Raw genomic sequence first — 18,958 nt, 5'->3', positions numbered from 1 at the left:
GCAGTCCTGGAATAGAATCTTGAAAAATTTTCAGAGTAATTTTTGTGAAAATAACAAGAGATAGTTTCGTTGGAAATCCAAAGCGAATTGTGGTGCATGCATAGCATAGACTGACTGTACATGTCAATGGTTGCTACTCCGTGATTGATCGGAACTGGTAAGAATTGCACTACGATCCAAATGAATAAGGGATGGGAGTTTCCGCTTACTAGGGGCCCACATAGCCGTAGCGGTAAACGCGCAGCTATTCAGCAAGACCAAGCTGAGGGCCGTGGGTTCGAATCCCACCGGTCGAGGATCTTTTCGGGTTGAAAATTTTCTCGACATCGCAGAGCATAGAGTATCATCGTACCTGCCACACGAGATATACACATGCAAAAATGGTCAATTGGCATAGAAAGCTCTCAGTTAATAACTGTGGAAGTGTGCTCATAAGAACACTAAGCTGAGAAGCAGGCTTTGTCCCAGTTGGGACGTAACGCCAGAAAGAAGAAGAAGTTTTCGCTTGCTCTCGAAGTGCACTTTTAGCAGATCTCATATTATTGATCAATTACGGCGCCGGCCAAGTCCTTACAGTCAGTTGGGATGGGGAAGGATGTAAGGGTGTAATGATTGTTGCTTCTAGAGACCGAGAATACCTCTGCATCTCCACAATCATTACGGGAAGGACGTTTATTAATGAGAGGAAAGATATCTGGGAGTCACCTTTGGTCGGTGATGCGATCCATGGATAGGGAGAAAAAATACTATTTTTACTTAAAACTAGTTTTGTATTTTTGTCTTGTGAGTTTGAAGAAATACGTCGACAATCTAAATACCGAACTGTTCAAAGGTTATTTTTAGTAATAAAAGAAGCTATGTATAATAAAGCTATATAAAAAAAAAGGTTAATGCCGACACTTGAAGTGACAAACCGTCCATAGTTTGTTTGAAAATTACGCTAATGTGACGTTCCGACGATAAAAAAAAAATGCGTTATTAAAAGCATGGAACGAGCTCACCAGTTGGTAATCTATCCTCGACTGAACAGGTATATCTACTCGCACTCACATAACATGAATCACACATGACGCCACTAAAAGGAAACAAAAACGCAATTGCTTTGGCTTCTACGACGCACTGCCCAGCAGGACGCATGCAATTGGAGGAAAAGAAAATGAAAATGACGCCACGACAAAACAAAACAAAAACACGATTGCTTGAGCTCCTACGACGCACTGCCCAGCAGAACGCAACACGATTGCCTGAACTTTCACGACGCACTTGGATCTTTTCTTTATCGTTGCATTGTTGAATAACGTGTAAATCCTTTCGTTTGCTTGGTGACAACAAGCCACACACTCGTTTATCGATGGCCTTCAGGGCGAGATCACAAGTTATACGAGTTTTGTCATGTTTAATAAAATAATAGCTGAGCTAACTTCAATTTATTTCAAAGTTGCAGTGAAAAGTTCAAGCCAATCGGAACACTAGAAGCCGAGATCCAAGTATCCAAACTTGACCATTTTGTATGGAAAAATTACCAATGCCTGTTTTATATTCTGTGGACAAATTTTTAAAATATGGACCAATATTCTTTGAACAGAGCGTTACTCTTGTACCTTGAGCTTATTTTTTTGGGTAGTCTGATCTCTCCGTGTAATGGGAAGTGTTGAGAAGTTACCAAATTATTTGTGTGACGTAATGAATGGACGTTCCCTACTTGGCTGGGAAATTTTATGGATAAAGCTCACCTCTTCAACGCGCAAGATCCGTCGAAATTTTCTGTTTCTGCACCGAGCTTTGTATCATAGCTTTGTATACATCTTTGGAGTCCTATTTCAACTGAATTGCGATGGGCTCCCAAGACGACAATTCGTCCGGTGGGGTGTGCTGCTGTCGTCATGATGATGGTTGACGAGAGCAATGTCAAACCCATACATGGTTTCAAAACATTCGGAACAAAATATTTATTTTCACCGCTCAAGTGAAGATATGCACGAAATTGAATGAGATCCAATGGTAGAGAATTCATTTATCTACCCAATGATATTTTTAGGGGCAGCGGGGAATGTCCCGAAACGTGTTTTATTCAAGCGCAAAAATCGCTCAGGCGAAAGTTCCAATGAAACTAACCTCACATATCCTGGTTTTCCAACCTCAAACTAGTGCTCCTACCAGCCGGATCTCAATTTTTAAGAAAGTAGTGCAATAATACAAAAAAACAAACGTATGTAGAACATAGAGAATGGATATTCCTACCTTTTCCGCCTAACTATTTCACTGTTAACCGTCTTTAATCAGGAAAATAAAACATTTTTCCCCACAGCGGCATGTGATAGATGCGTGAAAAATCAAATCTCTCATCATCTGACTAGTTGCGCTACCAAAGTATAGATGGCTAACAGTATGTTGCGTTTCGCGATTGGGAGCGTATAGGCTAGAACGATCACTTCCACATCTGGTGGCTAGTAGGGAAACCGTCATAAAAGAGGTTGGGTTGAGAACGCACCGTGTGCAGCATAGGAAAGAGCACACATATTACACTTTTTCTCGGAATAGTTATGTTGTAGACGATCAGAGAGCATTGAAAAACATGATAAACATTTTTTTCCTTTGAAAATGTACAGATCCGGTCAGTGCTCATGTACGATTAGTGGGATAAAATTGGAAAATTGGTGTTTGGCTACATCGGTTATAAACTTCCGGATTCTTTGTTTGTGGTTAAATTTGTTATGAAATCACGCGTATCGCAAGAATAAAGGGTCGAAATGATTATGGCAATGGAAAATAGTTCTCGCATACTCTGAGATAACGCCCTAAAAGCCATTGGTAGCCACGAGTGTAGCTTGTTGTTTCTGAGCAAAAGAAAGAATAAGCATCCAAACCCACTTCACGGGCAGGTAGATGATAATGATCCTTTCTTCCCCATAGCGTTGTTAAATAGCATGAAAATCCATTCAAATGCTCAGAAACAACGAGCTACACACATTGTTACCAATGGCTTTTAGGGCGAGATCAGAAGTTATGCGAGAGTTTAATAATTAATTGATTATGAGCTAATTTTTGGGTCAAAAAATTGAATTTTAGACGTAAACAAACATTCCCAATGACATTTCTCTCCTTCTTCCCTAGCGACCTCTATACGCTTCCAATCGCAAAACGCAACATACTGTTAGCCATCTATACTTTAGTAGCGCAACTAGTCAGATGATGAGAGATTTGATTTTTCACGCATCCATCACATGCCGCTGTGGGGAAAAATGTTTTATTTTCCTAATATAAGACGGTTCACAGTGAAACAGTTAGGCGGAAAAGGTAGGAATATCCATTCTCTATGTTCTACATACGTTTGTTTTTTGTATTATTGCACTACTTTCATAAAAATTGAGATCCGGCTGGTAGGAGCACTAGTTTGAGGTTGGAAAACCAGGATATGTGAGGTTAGTTTCATTGGAACTTTCACCTGAGCGATTTTTGCGCTTGAATAAAATACGCTTCGGGACATTCTCCGCTGCCCCTAAAAATACCATTGGGTAGATAAATGAATTCTCTACCATTGGATCTCATTCAATTTCATACATAAGTGAAGTAAGCGGTGAAAAAAAAATTTTGTTCCGAATGTTTTGAAACCATGAATGAGTTTGACATTGCTCTCGTCAACCATCATCATGACGACAGCAGCACACCCCACCGGACGAATTGTCGTATTGGGAGCGAATTATGGTGGCGCATTAAATTTGCCTATTGAATTTTGTAAAACAGGTTTTCACATAAAAACATAATAATATTATGCATTATTATGTTTAAACTGTTTTCGCGTTTTTTTGCCGTTGGAAATCCAAAGCGAATTGTGGAGATATTATTCTACACATCTCTTGAAAAATGTATGGTGAGAAATCTTCGAAGAGATGGAAAAAAGCCTGAAAGTGTTTCAGAAGAAACCTCTAGCAGACTTTCTGAAACTTGACTTGCATCGAAATAGTGATCATGTCTCTGAAAAGAGAGCTGTTACCAGCCCTGTATGTACGATAGTCAGATTGCGAAGGTGGAAGCAGTGTGTAGTCATTGCTAGGTTATGATTTGCCTCTCCATCCGGTTAGTTCCAAGCGTCCTCATACAGGGGGAAGCATTCTGGCGCTGATTGTTGTATCCTTCATTTCTCAAGGATGCTATTGCATTACATAGACCATTTACTGAGCTCACAAATACATGTTGCTGCTGTTAGGAAAATGTTGGCATGACACCGGAGAAGGCAATTACATATTTTTCGTAATGAATCGTACACCATAAGCGCATAAGTTGTCTACCTTAATTGTGGCAATATCAGGTCCTTGTGTTATGTAACTAGGAAATTAAATTCTGGGAATTTAGCTAGTTAGATGTTTCTGCTAATAGTCAACATGATAATTACCAGAAAAATGAGATACCATGACAAATGAAGCTTCCATGTTACAACAAAGAAATCAATGTATCATATTTTCATACGATTTACTGGTATATCGGCGCTTATTTCAATCACCTACCATTGAGAGCAAACCACAAAAATTGGACTATCGGGGTCCAGGGCGGTTACATACAACCATTGTTTTAGCTCCTATGGCGTGCTCGTACACAGCTATAATGGAATTAATTATGGGCTCATTAAAATGGTAATGAGTTCCATTATTTTTCAGTTGGTAGTTAATGTGCTCCATTGGTCGCGTGGGGTTTCAATCACTGCCATAAATAGAATGCACAAATTATTCGTCGAATTGTTCACATCATGCTGGGCGTATGTCATTATCCAGTAGATCGCAATTTGTTCGGGTCATCAGTATGTTGCGACGGTAAAGTGTTCAATGTTGTAATCAAGTCGTTTCTGAACGATTGAAATAACTACTCCTAATCAAACAATGAGGACTACAAAAAAGAAGAAATCTATAGCCTTAAAAAACGGGTTTAGATATTTAATAACAGAAAATTGTGTCTAGAGGTTGTGGGTTCCTAAGTGACTATCTCCGGGAATGAATTCGATCCCAGGTCCTCGGCGTGAGAGTTTAAAAATATGCTCGAGATAATTTTAGTTTAACAACACATTACAGTTAGAATTAAAAAAAAAAAAAACAAATATGTAAGTTTTCTGAAAAACATTACTATTACTAAACTAGTGTATCCTACGTGGTCCTAGTCAAGTACGAACGGAATTGGGAAGCATAAAACCATGTCTGACGAAATATCTATATTCAATTTCGGCTGTGGTTTAGAGGATCTCTTCGTTTTGGTAATTTTGCGTTGCATGGATTTATGGCCCAAGTAAAAATGGAGCAAATGTCAAAACTGAAAGAGCAGTTTTCGGCGTTAAAATCGTTAAATAGAAAAAAATAAAAATACACGGCTGTTTTATTTCGTAAATAAATCAGTGTGTTTTTATTTTCTTGGATTTGACGTTTTGGAGCAGAAAACTGCTTTTTCAGTGTTTACATTGCTGTTTGCGTTTGACTTGCGAATCCACTCTAACTGGGCTTCAAAGTTACCAAAGGATTCTTAGCAACCATGATCCATGTCACCACCAACCTAGCAAAGAAAGTCAATCTTTGACATCGCCTTCCTTGTTAAAAATCTTACCGCGTTTGGTGTTCCTGCATTTGAAATTTGCATTTCAAACGCACACAGCAATATTTGCTCCATTTTTACTTGGGCCTTAACTGTTGGCCCTTGTTTTTGTTGGCTAGCCCTGTATAGATTACGTTTAACTGCTTCAAAAACTGTTGTAGTGCTCCTGAATTTGAACAGCTGTTGTAATGTTGTTCTTTTTCACATGAAGCTCTAACTATTTCTATAGATTAAATAATAATAATTAAATATGTCAGGGGTTATAATAACAACAATAATAATAATAGAATAAGTCAGCGGTTAATGGGTGATCTTGTATGATTCGAGCCAAATCTAGTAGGTAAGCACTTTACTTCACTTGCAAAAAAATCGGGTCTTGCGCTTTGGGTCTTTGGCATACTGTAACCCATACATATCTCTCAATGGTGTCCCTCCAGCGTTGACTTCATCGGTTAGGCCAGTGCTTCCCAAACTTTCTCAACTTTCGCCCCCTTGAGGCCCACATTTATCTGGAATCGCCCCCCTGATATTTGATTTCAATATTTTATTTTATTAAGTGCTGTACATCAAAAAATGTCTTCGACTCGCATATCTACAGAATCTATTCAATATCCACAATAACTATTATGTACATTTAAAAATATTTTCTTGCATATCGATTTCTCAAAATGGTTAGGAATGATTTACTAAATGCAATGTATAATAGCAATTTTAACAATATTTAGCTTGCTTTACAGGCTATTGAATCAGTTTTCGATACAAGTTCGGCCAAGTTTGAACTAATTGAGTGTAATATATGCATAGGCACCTACTTGTGGCGTAGTTGAGGGATGATTTGTTAATGGTGGTTTCATACTGATTTATCTCTTATTCCTAAAATTACTGCAATAATTTTCAGAATTTTTTTTTATTCAATCCAAAAACACCAAACAAATATATGACAATCCATAATGTTTTTCAACTCATATTTTTTGTAACAACAAGAAATTGATGTGTACCATTAGAAATGATAAGAAACCGTGAAACCAAAACATCAAAATGGGCACTGTAGATTTTATTTTTCTGTAAAAAAGCTGGATGCCAATGAAAGAAACATTAGCTTCCTAACCTCAGAGTTCCCACATGAAAAAAATCCTTATATAATATATTGGGCATTTGCAAAAAGTTCTAAAAATTCTCAGATTCATGTTTTGTACATTCAAAATATGTTGTGTTTTAAATGTTATCTGTGGCTAATCATCCGACCTTGTGAAAATCTCAAGTACCGGCCATACTTAAAACTCACATGATATTAAAAAACCTGAATGCATAACTTGTGCTTGACAATTATAAAGTGTAGTCTATCATTATTTTAAAATTACCCTGATTGGAAACATATCGATCCAAGGTAAAATATTCCTGGAATTAGTTAAGTTTTGAATTGATTAACCTTCAGATGTGTGTCCTTAAAAGATTATGAGTAATTATTTTCAAATACTCCCGTGTTAACCTTTTCGCCCCCTTTCTGGATTTTTCGCCCCCCAAATTCTGTTTTACAAATTTTCGCCCCCTTGGGCTTAAAAATCGCCCCCCGGGGGGCGAATTCGCCCACTTTGGGAATCACTGGGTTAGGCATTCCGCCATGTTTCGCATATCTTGTTCGGTATTACGAATCCCTTCTTCTGATAGCTTCGCCAAAGATTGCCGACATAAGCTTTGCAGCCGAAGGATGTTCTTCAAGTCAAGGTTGATTTAATCATATATTAACCATATAGCTGCATCCAGAACTATTCCTGTAGTAAAACAATTTAAATTTATTAAGTTATTCCTTATAATGAATAAAATAATCCTACCTCATCCATGAATAATACAAAACATAAATAGTATGATTAAAAACAAAAACTGATAGAGCTTCTAAAAACTGCAAAAACTTACATATATTTATTAAAAAACAGAATAAAACAATCACGATGAGACCATTCACTGAAAAAAAAAAAAAATACAACAACAAAAGTAAACAAGACAATTGATGTTCGCAATTATTGTTTAATATTTTCATCATCTGATTTCATACTTACATCAGGAGCATCATCTGGAATATCGGTAATGAATTTCCTCCATAATTTCGAATGGTGCTTGCAAGAATTTCTTCCCAAGTCTCAGCCAATCATCAGTTGCACTGCACAGCTGAATGTTAGTGTTTTTTAACCGTTCTTCCATTATAAATTAAATCAGTTCTTCATTACTTTTCAAGCTATCCTCGAGATCGTAATGACTATCGAGTAAGTTATGCACACTTAAATTATTTCACCGACCTCAGTAAAACTTTTCGCCGAGAACCCAACAGCTGAGAATTCGGTAATTTTTAATGCCGAATTTCGGTACTTATTTTACCGAGATTTCGGCAATCCAAATTTTTTGCCGAGATCTCGGCGAACCGGGATTCGGTAAACGATTGGTGATCTAACGCAAAGCTAAAATGCATAGATGGCGCTCTTCTAGAATAGGGATTAGTGCATCTTAATCGAAATTTCCAGTGATAACTTTGGAAGAAAAATTACCAAAATCATTTATCTGACAAGATTTTTGAAATTTAAGGTGACACGGGAGACCGTGCTATTTTCCCAATCTTTTGTCTTTCTCTAACAATTATCATCAAAACTTTGTGGAAGCAAATCTCGAGTTTTAGTGAACCGATGAAGCTGAACATTTATTGGGTTGTGCACTACATATGTAGAATCATAGTGATACATTTTTCGCATCGATGTATGGAGTGGTTCTTGGGATTTGCTTCTTAAAATGGATAGGGTGATTATGATGACGTCCCGTGCGGCCATCCCGCCCTTAATATCCCGTGCTTTTTGTGGTGTCGGACAAAAAGCAGCAATTTTGTTTACATGTTTATCTATGTTTACAAAATCCGAAAAATATTGACTTCGCAGTACCAATCTGGAGTTCGCCGGTTGGACTTCCGAAGCGAAGTTTTGAACAAACTAACTGTCATTGCTCTGCCGGCTAATAAGAATAAAAGTGGCGATAAACAGGCAACTTTATCGAAGTTCTGCGACCCGGATCGTTTTTCGGATTCTACGCCCGTGTTAAGACCAGAACGGGCAAAATTCTGTATGTTGACTTATGCTGCCTATGCTGTGGGCAAGTTAACGAGAAAACGGAACACAGTTAACTCCTTGAAAAAAAAGGCACAATAAATGTGTCCGAAACGTCGGATGAAAACTTAAAATCCGTTTTTGAGCATAATAGACTGAAGGACATAACCTACAACACAATCATCACAGTCGTATCCCCGAGAAAGTTATTACAAATCTATTTGATACGACATTGCAATAAACCTATGGGTTATCTATAACTGCGGGTGATTGTACTTCATTTTCTTTATTTCTGCAAATATATAGTAATGTAACTCAAACATTGAAATGGCACTTACGTAACTCCGTGAAATTAAGGTAGAATAACGACATTGCAAGTACCCCAGAACTTACGACATGTACAGCTTGAGTGGCTCATTAGTAGAAAGCCGTATAGTACACGGTGTGACCGCTCTTGATTAATTATATAAATTAATGAAACAATTGGTACAATAGTTAAACTTAGCTTCCAAGATGCAACATCGAGTTGTTTCAAACGATAGACAGCTCGGCGCTTTTTGATGACATAACCGAAACCAAAATGTAGTCTCATTAGCAAGTAAATAGTTAATTCACATTTCCTCATGCTATCCCCCCTATAATGGAAGTAAAACAAACCGCCATGTCGTCAGCTGCAATAAATTACACCTGCCAGCGTGGCAGTGATTGCTAATGCAAAAGGCCACAATGTTACAATTTTTTGTCCCAACCGATTTTCCCTACCTGCCTACTTTGTCCCCTGCAAGGCTTGAAATGTTTAGTAAATAAACTAAACCACGCCCATTTATTCGCATGTGCATCAGTGTAGGAATGCTGAAGCTGAGCAACGCATGCCCTGAATACCAATACATAAGCACCAATTGAATGGGAAGGGGAAATTAGAGTAAGAATGCTTTTGTATGTCTCTGAACACCGGTTTATCATCACGGGGGTATAGCTCAGTGGTAGAGCATTCGACTGCAGATCGAGAGGTCCCCGGTTCAAACCCGGGTGCCCCCTCTGAGATCTTTTTGTCGATGGTCAGGTTATAGTTCTTTTAATATGGCGCCGTCCACAAACTACGTATCAAAAATGGCCATTTTCGGCGTTATGAAATTTGTGAATGAACCCCTTCCCTAAAAAACGAGGTTCCACCGAGATTTGAACTCGGATCGCAGGATTCAAAGTCCTGAGTGCTAACCGTTACACCATGGAACCGTTGCATCTTCGCTCAAAAATTAAAAAAAAAAACTTAGATCAATCCACCTATAGGGCACTGCATGATATTTTGATTTTGTATTTTCGACTTTGTTTACAAATTTTAAGAAAGTGGGAAAGTGAAAAAAATATCTGTGAAACATTATTCAAACATAATCATGTCATACAATAAATTTTCGAACTGTACGATGGAATATGATGGAACTGTACGATGGAATACATATAAGTAAATGAAAACGGAATGTCAAATATAACCCGAGGAGGAACAAATAACTCCCCAATAACTTATGCATACCATTTTTTGGTATCATACCAAAATTAGGTATTGTTCAGTTGTTAATACCTCAATTTGGTATTATAATGGTATTGAAAAAAATCTTTAAAACAATTAAGAATACCTCATTGAGGTATTAAACAGCTATTGAGGTCTGCTGGAGGTATTGAACTCTAATTGAAAAATTTCATTTTTATATGAAAATCCATCAAGTATTATTGAGGTATTACAATACCTGATCTAGTTATCAGTTTGGTGTTCGTAGAATATGCTTGAGATATTATTTGAGGTATTTTACCTCTTATGCAGGGCTAATTCATACCTCATTCAGGTATGCAGTATTGGAAATTGTCTGGTATGGAATACCTCAATTTGGTATTCAGTAGTTATTTTCTTCTGCTCGGGAAGAACGAACACTGAGACATTCAGATGGAGACAAAGAAATATTTGGACTGCTGTCAGGCGGCATCCACAAATTACGTAACGCTCTAGGGGGAGGGGGGGGGGAGTAGGCTGAAGCTTTACGGCTCATACAAAAATTTAAGAATTTTCATACAAAAAGCGTTACGTAGGGGGGGGGGTCAAAAATTTCCAATTTTAGCGTTACGTAATAAATGGACGCCGCCTCAGATGCCAGTCAAATATTTCGAACCGGGTACTGATAGCTTACATTCCTTCAGCAAATCAACAATTTGATGATGCCTCAGTAATCAGTGTATTAAGGTGTAGGTGGACTGTCTCCATATCTTCGAATATTCTACTTTTCTATAGAGCAAATCAAACGATCTGGCACTATTCGGTTTAGTCGTCTTACTAGCATAAGCATTGATGACCGTACAATTATTAGTTGCTACTCCGTGATTGACCAGAATAATCGTTATTGTACAGGGAACCAACAGATGTAGTTTGGAAGTAGCATACCATCTTCAATGTACAGTTTCAAGGACTCTAAACATTGTTATGGCAATAACAGCGCCGGCCACGTCCTTACGGTCATCGGGGAAGGGAAAGAATGTTAATTTGACGTCCATTGTTACTAAATACCGAGATAACCTCTGCATCTACATAGTTTTCACAGGAAATAGTTTTGTTATTGGGATGGTTTCAAAGCTACATGATCAGAATTTACCAAGTGATACATAATCAGAATCCAGGTGAGCTATGCGATTTATGTAATCTCATTTTAAGAAGTTATCTATCTGTGCGTCGACATTTTAAATGTCGAACTATTCAAAGGTTGGTATCTCGAACTTGTAAAAACGTGAACAAGGCCTTATGCCGACACTTATATCGATGAACCATCCATAACTTGTTTAACAAATACATAAAAGTAAGGGTTGCCACATTAAAATCCATGTTTTTTTTAGGTTACCTGTATTTCTGTATCCTGAGCAAATTTTCTTTATTTTAAATTTACAGTATTGGACAAAACATACGCAACTTTTTCGATTTTCAATACAAAATGACCAAATTTGGTAAGCTAGATCTCAGTTTTTTATGGACCGATTAGAATGGAACTTTCATAGAAGATCAGACATAACTTAAATTCTAACATATATTTATGAACAAATTTTCCAACCACGAGATTAAATGTAATAACGATTTAACTAATGTGAAATTTTCGACGAAAAATTCAAAACCATTTCTCTGAAAATCTAATAGCCCTACACAAAAACTGTCTTCAGCAAACTTGTTCATCTCATCAAAATACCCTGAAGCTATTCCTTCAATGTGCTTAGTTATGTAAATTATAAAAAATCGTCAAAATATTGACTTTAGTCAAACCGTTACTGCTTTTGAACTCGTGATTGGAAAAATCTCAAAAATATATGTCAATATTCAAGTTATGTCTGATATTCTGTGAAAATTTCATTTCAATCGATCCTTAAATGGGGCTCTGTACTGTTTTGATTTTGTATCGGATTTTGACTTTTACTGGCCTTGTTGTTTACTAATTTTATGAAAGAGTAAAAGAGAGAGAAAGACTTTTGTGCAAAGCCCCATAACCGAGATCTAGCTTACCGAAGTTGGTCATTTTGTATGGCAAATCGAAAAAGTTGCATATGTTTTGTCCAATATTGTGTATCTCTAAAACTTGAAGTTGAAATAAGAATTTACAAAAAGGTTTCAGAAATACCAACTATAAATTGCAAAATTACCACATCTCAGTTTAAATTTTAATCTTTATTTTTAAACCTGTATATCTGTATTTTTCCAAAATATCTGTAATCTGTATATACAATTTCTTGGGCTGGCTATACAATAGAGAAGTACCTGTATATATGCAACCATGTGCCTAAGCGACTGAAGAAAACGGAAAAAACCGAGTTAGTTTAGTACACCAGTGGATAAGACCATATCTGCTGATTTGGCCACAGTGCACTGTTGCTTCTATTAAGGGCGCGTTAACCCTACCGAATTTATTGCCTCAAACTACTTCTATAAAGTAGTAAAGGCTGCAGAGGTACTAGCCCTTTGAACACCTAAACGTAACACGGTTCCATGGTGTAACGGTTAGCACTCAGGACTTTGAATCCTGCGATCCGAGTTCAAATCTCGGTGGAACCTCGTTTTTTTCGTGTCACTGCTTATTTTTTTCTGGTTTTAGCCGTTAGAAATAAATGCCACACAATGTGATAAGGGGTCGTCCAATAATTACGTAAGGGTTTATGGGGGAGGTGGGTTTGAGATTTCTTATGCACCATACAAATTGTTTTTAATTTTCATACAAAAAATCTCACTAAGGGAGGGTGGGAGATATTCTAAGCTGCCAAAATTGCCTTACGTAATTAATGGACATAACCTTTTATTGTATGGGGCTCTGCACTGTTATGATTATGTATTATATTTTTACGTTTACTAATTTCAGGGTGAAAGAGAGAGGAAGATTTTTGTGCAGAGCCCCATAGCTTGGTGCATATCAAAACAGTGCAGCATAGCCCCATATGGGACCAGCACAAAGTAATTCTCTCAAAAAATCAGCGAGGGGGCACCCGGGTTTGAACCGGGGACCTCTCGATCTGCAGTCGAATGCTCTACCACTGAGCTATACCCCCATATGTGGGGGACCTTGGGGAACACTTGAGTTTTTTATATGCATTCGGAAATGAATGAATCAGTGAATAATTTCGATTTAAGGAAATGGTGCATGCATTGCCTTTGAAAAGTTTAGTCACTAACTTTATACATGTTCAACTGCGATTCATGGTACAGATGAAGCACGCCGTAAAACATTGAATTAAGGTGAAAAATCTCGGAATCTAAAGATGACCGTCACAATGGCCGACTTGTGACCCTACTCACGCTTTCAAAGACACTAAACTGGAGAAAAATTCTCATTTTTATTCGAAGAAGTTACTTTTGATTCAAAAGTTTTGAATAAGCATGCATTGATTCTAGTAAGATTGTTGTCACGATGAATGAAATGCGAAAATATGTTTTGATCAATTACGCGTTTTATCTGTCCATTGTTTATTTGCTGTTACTGTGAGCAGGGCTCACTTTGACTGCAGAAATTTCGTATTGGTTTTTTCCGGATCGTGACTAGGAAACCCCTCTGAGACCCATAATACAGTGAAACCTCCATGAGTCGATATTGAAGGGACCATCGACTCATGGAAATATCGGGTCATGGAACAGCAATGCTATGAAAAGCTGTTTTAAGGGGCCATCATAGTAACCTTGAAATTTTGTTTCTAGTATGGTTCCATGAGTCGATATCGAGCCATGGAACATCGACTCATGGAGGTACAGGCATGTTCCGTTTTTATCACGTTCCGATTTTGTCACGCTCCGATTTTGTCACGTTCCGATTTCGTCAACAAATTATTCCGTTTTCATCAACACAAAAAAAAATTTTTTTTTTTTTACATTTTTTAAATGCTTCAAATATAAACTGAAAACTTATTTTGAAGCTATTAAATGTTTTTCAATAGCCTCAGGGTTGAATTTTCGACTTTATGTAAGTGTTGATCACCTACGATACATAATAGATGTCACGTCATATACTATTCAATAAGGTTTGACTGCTTCCTATCCGCTAATCAATTAGAGTTTTCATACTTAGCATGGGCTCTTGGACAAGATTACGCATCTTTCAACAGTCGAGAGTTGCTCTGGCCACGTCCTAGCAACCAGGCTTGACAGAACTCCTCTGCGATACAAAAATGAAGCGATTTTGATGTTTTAACACAGATCTTGATGATTCAACACAGATCCTCAACCGATTCGAGTGAGAGTGCAAAAAAAATACGAGGATTTTTTCTGTTACTCTTTCTCTCTTGTTGCTAAGCTCACATTTACTCACACTTAAAAAAAACTCTTGAGTGTCCCGCCCGAACAAAATAGCCCTATTAGAGTTGTATTGGCTCTCTTTTTTAATCGAATTTTGCTCTGTTCTGCATCTTCCTCGCTCTTTTTTCATTACCTCTCTGTTTATATGTTTTTCGCTCCCTCGCAAAGAGGCAAAAGCAGCACGCTATTTTAGAGTATGTCACCGAACTCTGATGATGTTGTGGAGTATTATCAAGCCTGCTAGAAACAACTGGAATTTGTGATACGTACTGAAGAGAGTTGTAGAGACCTCTCCTTTTTCTTAACATGGCATAATAGAATTTTCGATGTGAATGTGATAGACATATATCAATGAGTTATCAGTTTTTTGTTATATGGGTCAAGAGATGTTCCTGAGAATAAATTCAAAAATGTTTTAGTAATTGCAAGGGACATGATCGAGTTCATTTTATTTTTGATAAGGCTATCGACCCCGTCATATTTGGTACATCACCAATCTTTTATCTCTCAAACTCTATAACATTGTACAGATTATAGCAACAGCTATTGATTAGGTCTTGTTGCAAGGATAGGGGAAAAGGTCAAGCAAAACATAACAATCTATTGAAATATTTGGAATCTCCATACAATAAGCTTGCATCAAGAAGGAGGGAAAACGACTGAAATAAGTGACAATATGAGAAACTGTTGATACTGGATGGTCCCACGTCATGCACTTTCCATTCTCATTTTTTTTTGGAATCTTCGCGCGGAGACCAAAAGTTCAATAATGAGCTTATACCAACTGCAATACGCTTATTCATAAAACTTAACAAAAGAAATTCTAATTTGGTTATACTTGTTCAGGAGTTTGTACATTTTTGTGTTTTTGATAAATCTATTCAATATTGTTTTATTAAATAAAACACTACAACATTAGTTTAGTTTAGTGCTAGCCTATTCGTGATCTAACGCAGAGCTAAAAGGTGAAGGAAGTACTGTTCTAGAATGACTATTAGTGCATCCCAGTCGAAGTTGGTAGTGATAACATTAGAAGAAAAATAACCACAATCATTTTATAAAATAGATTTTGACAATCCAAAGCACATGAAACCGTAAATATTTATTCAAGCTTGCAAAACTCTTGCAACATAACCCCACATTTAATCGCTAATTGGGTGTCGAAAATGCAAAAAATGTATCTTGACAAAAAAAAAACTAGTTGATAACTGCGGAAGAGTTTATAAGTAAGCTGAGGAAAAGGCTCTTCCTCAGTTGGGATTTAACACCATAAAGAAGAAGAAGCAAAAGGATGATGATAAAGAGAAGAAAAACAAAGTTGTTTCTTGTTATGGTGATTATAAAACGAAGCCAAACTTTGAATTTTCAAGTGCACAAGACTGGAGAATCTGACAACAGTTCGCGTTGAAAATCAATCAAATGACTTGCTTGCTGGTGGTGACCAATGGGATAAATTTTCAACACGGAGCGCTGTTTGATTCTCAAGTCTTGTGCTCTTGAAAATTTGAGGCGTGGCTTCGTTCTATAATCACCTTAAATCTTTCTTTAAAAAAGCAATGGTCAGCGTGACCCACTTCCTTATAGTTATTTTTAAAAATATGACCTATCTCATGATGCAAAGTACATTTATGTGATTATCGTTTTATTATTCCATATTTCATACATTTAAATTGTAACCAAGAAAACTTAAATTATTATTAATAAATCGCATCAATTTACCATATTGATTGATTAGAGTCTGCAATCCACCTAATTTACGAACTTATACGAATGAACAATCTTAATGCTAATCAAAGCTCCTAAACATCAATACTGTCCATTATTATGATGAAATTGTGTATTATCCAGGCAAAACTGCAATTTTATTTTAAAATTTGTAAAATATTTTGTCTAAGAAAATTATTCCGTTTTTGTCACGGTTCCGTTTTTGTCAACTGAAAACTGCCGATCATGTTGATAAAAACGGAACATACCTGTATCACTGTAAATGTAACCAGCGTACTTTGCGAAGAGAATTTGCCCAGGATCACTTTTCAGAATGCCTTAAAGGTGATACTGGCGGCTCTTTATTGCTACCCCAACGTGTAGCTCAGGCCTGCCCAACCTTTTTGAACCGCGGGCCATAACTCAGAAATAATATTGTGCGGCGGGCCAAACTTTTTTAATCCAAAAATTTTGGCGAGATGAAGTAAAATTAACATTTTTTTTTGCAGAAAAATCAAGTAGTATTTGCTACTATGATAAACTAGATAATTCTGTGAGGATTGTGCTTATGATTACGCCTAAGCCCAGCGCAGGATTCTTTTAGAAATTCTTCACAATTTTGTAAGAATGTTTTTAGGATTTCATCATTCTTAGAATTCTATCTGAAATTTTCGTAACTTTCTGCCAGAATTACATCTAGTATTGTTTGAAAACCTTGACCACAGTTTGATAAGATTGGAGCCCTGGATTTTACGATAATTTAGTGAAGGATTCTGTGACAATTTTCCTTAATATTCCATAGAACACCACTCTAAAATTATTATAAGATCCTGATCTAGAATCTGGAAAATTATGTACTACTCAGAGTTCTGTAAAAAAAATATGAAGGAGCCAAGCCAATTTAGCATACTTATATCTATTATTCGGTGACAGTCATTGCTATCGTTCTGTGAAATAATACAAGGATTCTGTGATAAAATTGCTTTTCATGAGAATCTTGCCGTAAAATTTATCTAAGAATGATGTCTTCAATTTTAAAAGCTATTACCCAGCGTCTTGTTTTACCTTATATTGGTTATAATCTTTTTCATGTATAAAATTCATGCTCGACAACTTTTGTTCAAACATGATATAAATTCAATGTTGTCCATATAATAGTGAATAATTCGAGATTCCTCATACATTTTTAATCCTCATAAAATTTAGTATTTTTTCAAATGAAACATTTTCCACAATTTAAAAAAATCAAGAAAATTTGTATGGATAATAAACATGTATGTATCTACAAGTATATCTCAAAACAAAATTTAAGAAACTAAAGATTGAATAATCAGCGTTGATTGTCCAAATATCTAGTTCCAGAGTTTCTAGAGCAGTGAAGGGGCCAGATATAAGGAAAATCTTTACGCTCTTCGCGGGCCGCACAAAATGAAGCAGCGGGCCGGATGCGGCCCGCGGGCCGTACGTTGGGCAGGCCTGGTGTAGCTGGTTCTAAAATGTAAGCAACCATACAAAATTACGACCAAACAATGGTGAAGGCGTAATCAATTTTGGCGAAAACATCCATTTTGGGAATTCAGCAGAATTTTCTGATTAAATTGCCAACATCGCATTGTAATAGCACGTTGCAAATAATTGTTTGCAAAAAATATCCATCACGCGCATTTATTGCCTGTAATTTTCGCGTTAAGCCTTGAAACAGGTTCTGTACTTAGGTTGGCGGCTTTTCAATTTAACTCCCATTTGACAGCCGCCCTCCACCCTTGGCCCTTGGGTGATACAGTAGAGTGATGCAAATTTTGAAATGTTCGTTCCCCTTTGAAAAGCTAAAAGCTAAAACTAAAACGATTTTAGTTATGGTAAATTGCATCCTCCCAAAGTTTGAAATGATTCGGAAGAAATTTAACTGTGCACACGCCAATTGAAGTTTATATGGAGATTACTATGGAAAACGCCAGTCTTTTGTGTTCAGCTCACTATTTCTTCGTCATAATATTTGATGGCAAAATGAACAAATTCTTCCAATGCGAAATCCTCCCAGCTACAACTTTGCCAACAACTTTGAAGACCAATTTTTGATTAGAACTCAGGATAAATTGTTATTGATCATCATAAAAATGGTTTGCATGTAGCATGCTTCACCAACTGTTCAGCAGGCAACAGTGGTGCTCCTGGCGGGAAGCATAAATCAAAGTAGTCCAGGCTACTATGTTCTACAGCAGGGGTTTTTAGCCTTTACGACTCGTGGAGCACTTTTTGAAATAAAATAGCTACGCGGAGCACCTGTTCCTCATCACCACTTCGTTTGAAATCTGGTTTCTTTTACACTTGAATGATTATCTCAGCATGATTTAGACTTTGTTATCAATAATAATAAATTATCCTTACGTTCCATCGAATTTCATCATAATTGACATCGTTAAACATATAGGGGAGCAAAAGTTCAAAATTTGCATCAGTCTTGGAATCCAAACATGGCTGTCGCAATGGCCGGTTTGTGCCAGAGCGTTAATGATTAACGGGTCGCAATGATTGATTAAGTGTTTAATGATTGAAAATTCAAGCTGTTTCACCTTAACATGAAAATCAATCCATTTGCAAAAAAACGAGGTTCCACCGAGATTTGAACTCGGATCGCAGGATTCAAAGTCCTGAGTGCTAACCGTTACACCATGGAACCTATACATGCAAAGCGATTCTCAAAGGCTTTAAAAAATGCGGGCCATGTGTTGCGGTACTGGTGTGAGTATCGAAAAACGCAATGCTTTGCACCTTCCCATTGCTCGACAAC

General features: G+C 37.0%; 5 non-coding genes across 5 annotated transcripts; 2 read left to right on the top strand and 3 right to left on the bottom strand.

The window, feature by feature from the left end:
- Nucleotides 1-9,626: 9,626 nt before the first annotated feature.
- Nucleotides 9,627-9,698, top strand: Trnac-gca. Its single transcript has one exon. It is a non-coding gene; the product is annotated as a tRNA-Cys (tRNA).
- Nucleotides 9,699-9,824: 126 nt separating this feature from the next.
- Nucleotides 9,825-9,896, bottom strand: Trnaq-uug. Its single transcript has one exon. It is a non-coding gene; the product is annotated as a tRNA-Gln (tRNA).
- A 2,770-nt stretch (nucleotides 9,897-12,666) lies between these two features.
- Nucleotides 12,667-12,738, top strand: Trnaq-uug. Its single transcript has one exon. It is a non-coding gene; the product is annotated as a tRNA-Gln (tRNA).
- Nucleotides 12,739-13,154: 416 nt separating this feature from the next.
- On the bottom strand, nucleotides 13,155-13,226 carry Trnac-gca. The gene has a single exon. It is a non-coding gene; the product is annotated as a tRNA-Cys (tRNA).
- Nucleotides 13,227-18,775: 5,549 nt separating this feature from the next.
- Trnaq-uug lies at nucleotides 18,776-18,847 on the bottom strand. The gene has a single exon. It is a non-coding gene; the product is annotated as a tRNA-Gln (tRNA).
- Between the last annotated feature and the right edge of the window lie 111 nt (nucleotides 18,848-18,958).

This window comes from Aedes aegypti, chromosome 2 (genome assembly GCF_002204515.2).
Source record: "Aedes aegypti strain LVP_AGWG chromosome 2, AaegL5.0 Primary Assembly, whole genome shotgun sequence".
Taxonomy (NCBI): Eukaryota; Metazoa; Arthropoda; class Insecta; order Diptera; family Culicidae; genus Aedes; species Aedes aegypti.
Note: the sequence above shows the minus strand (reverse complement) of the source record. Positions and strands in the feature narration are given on the sequence as shown.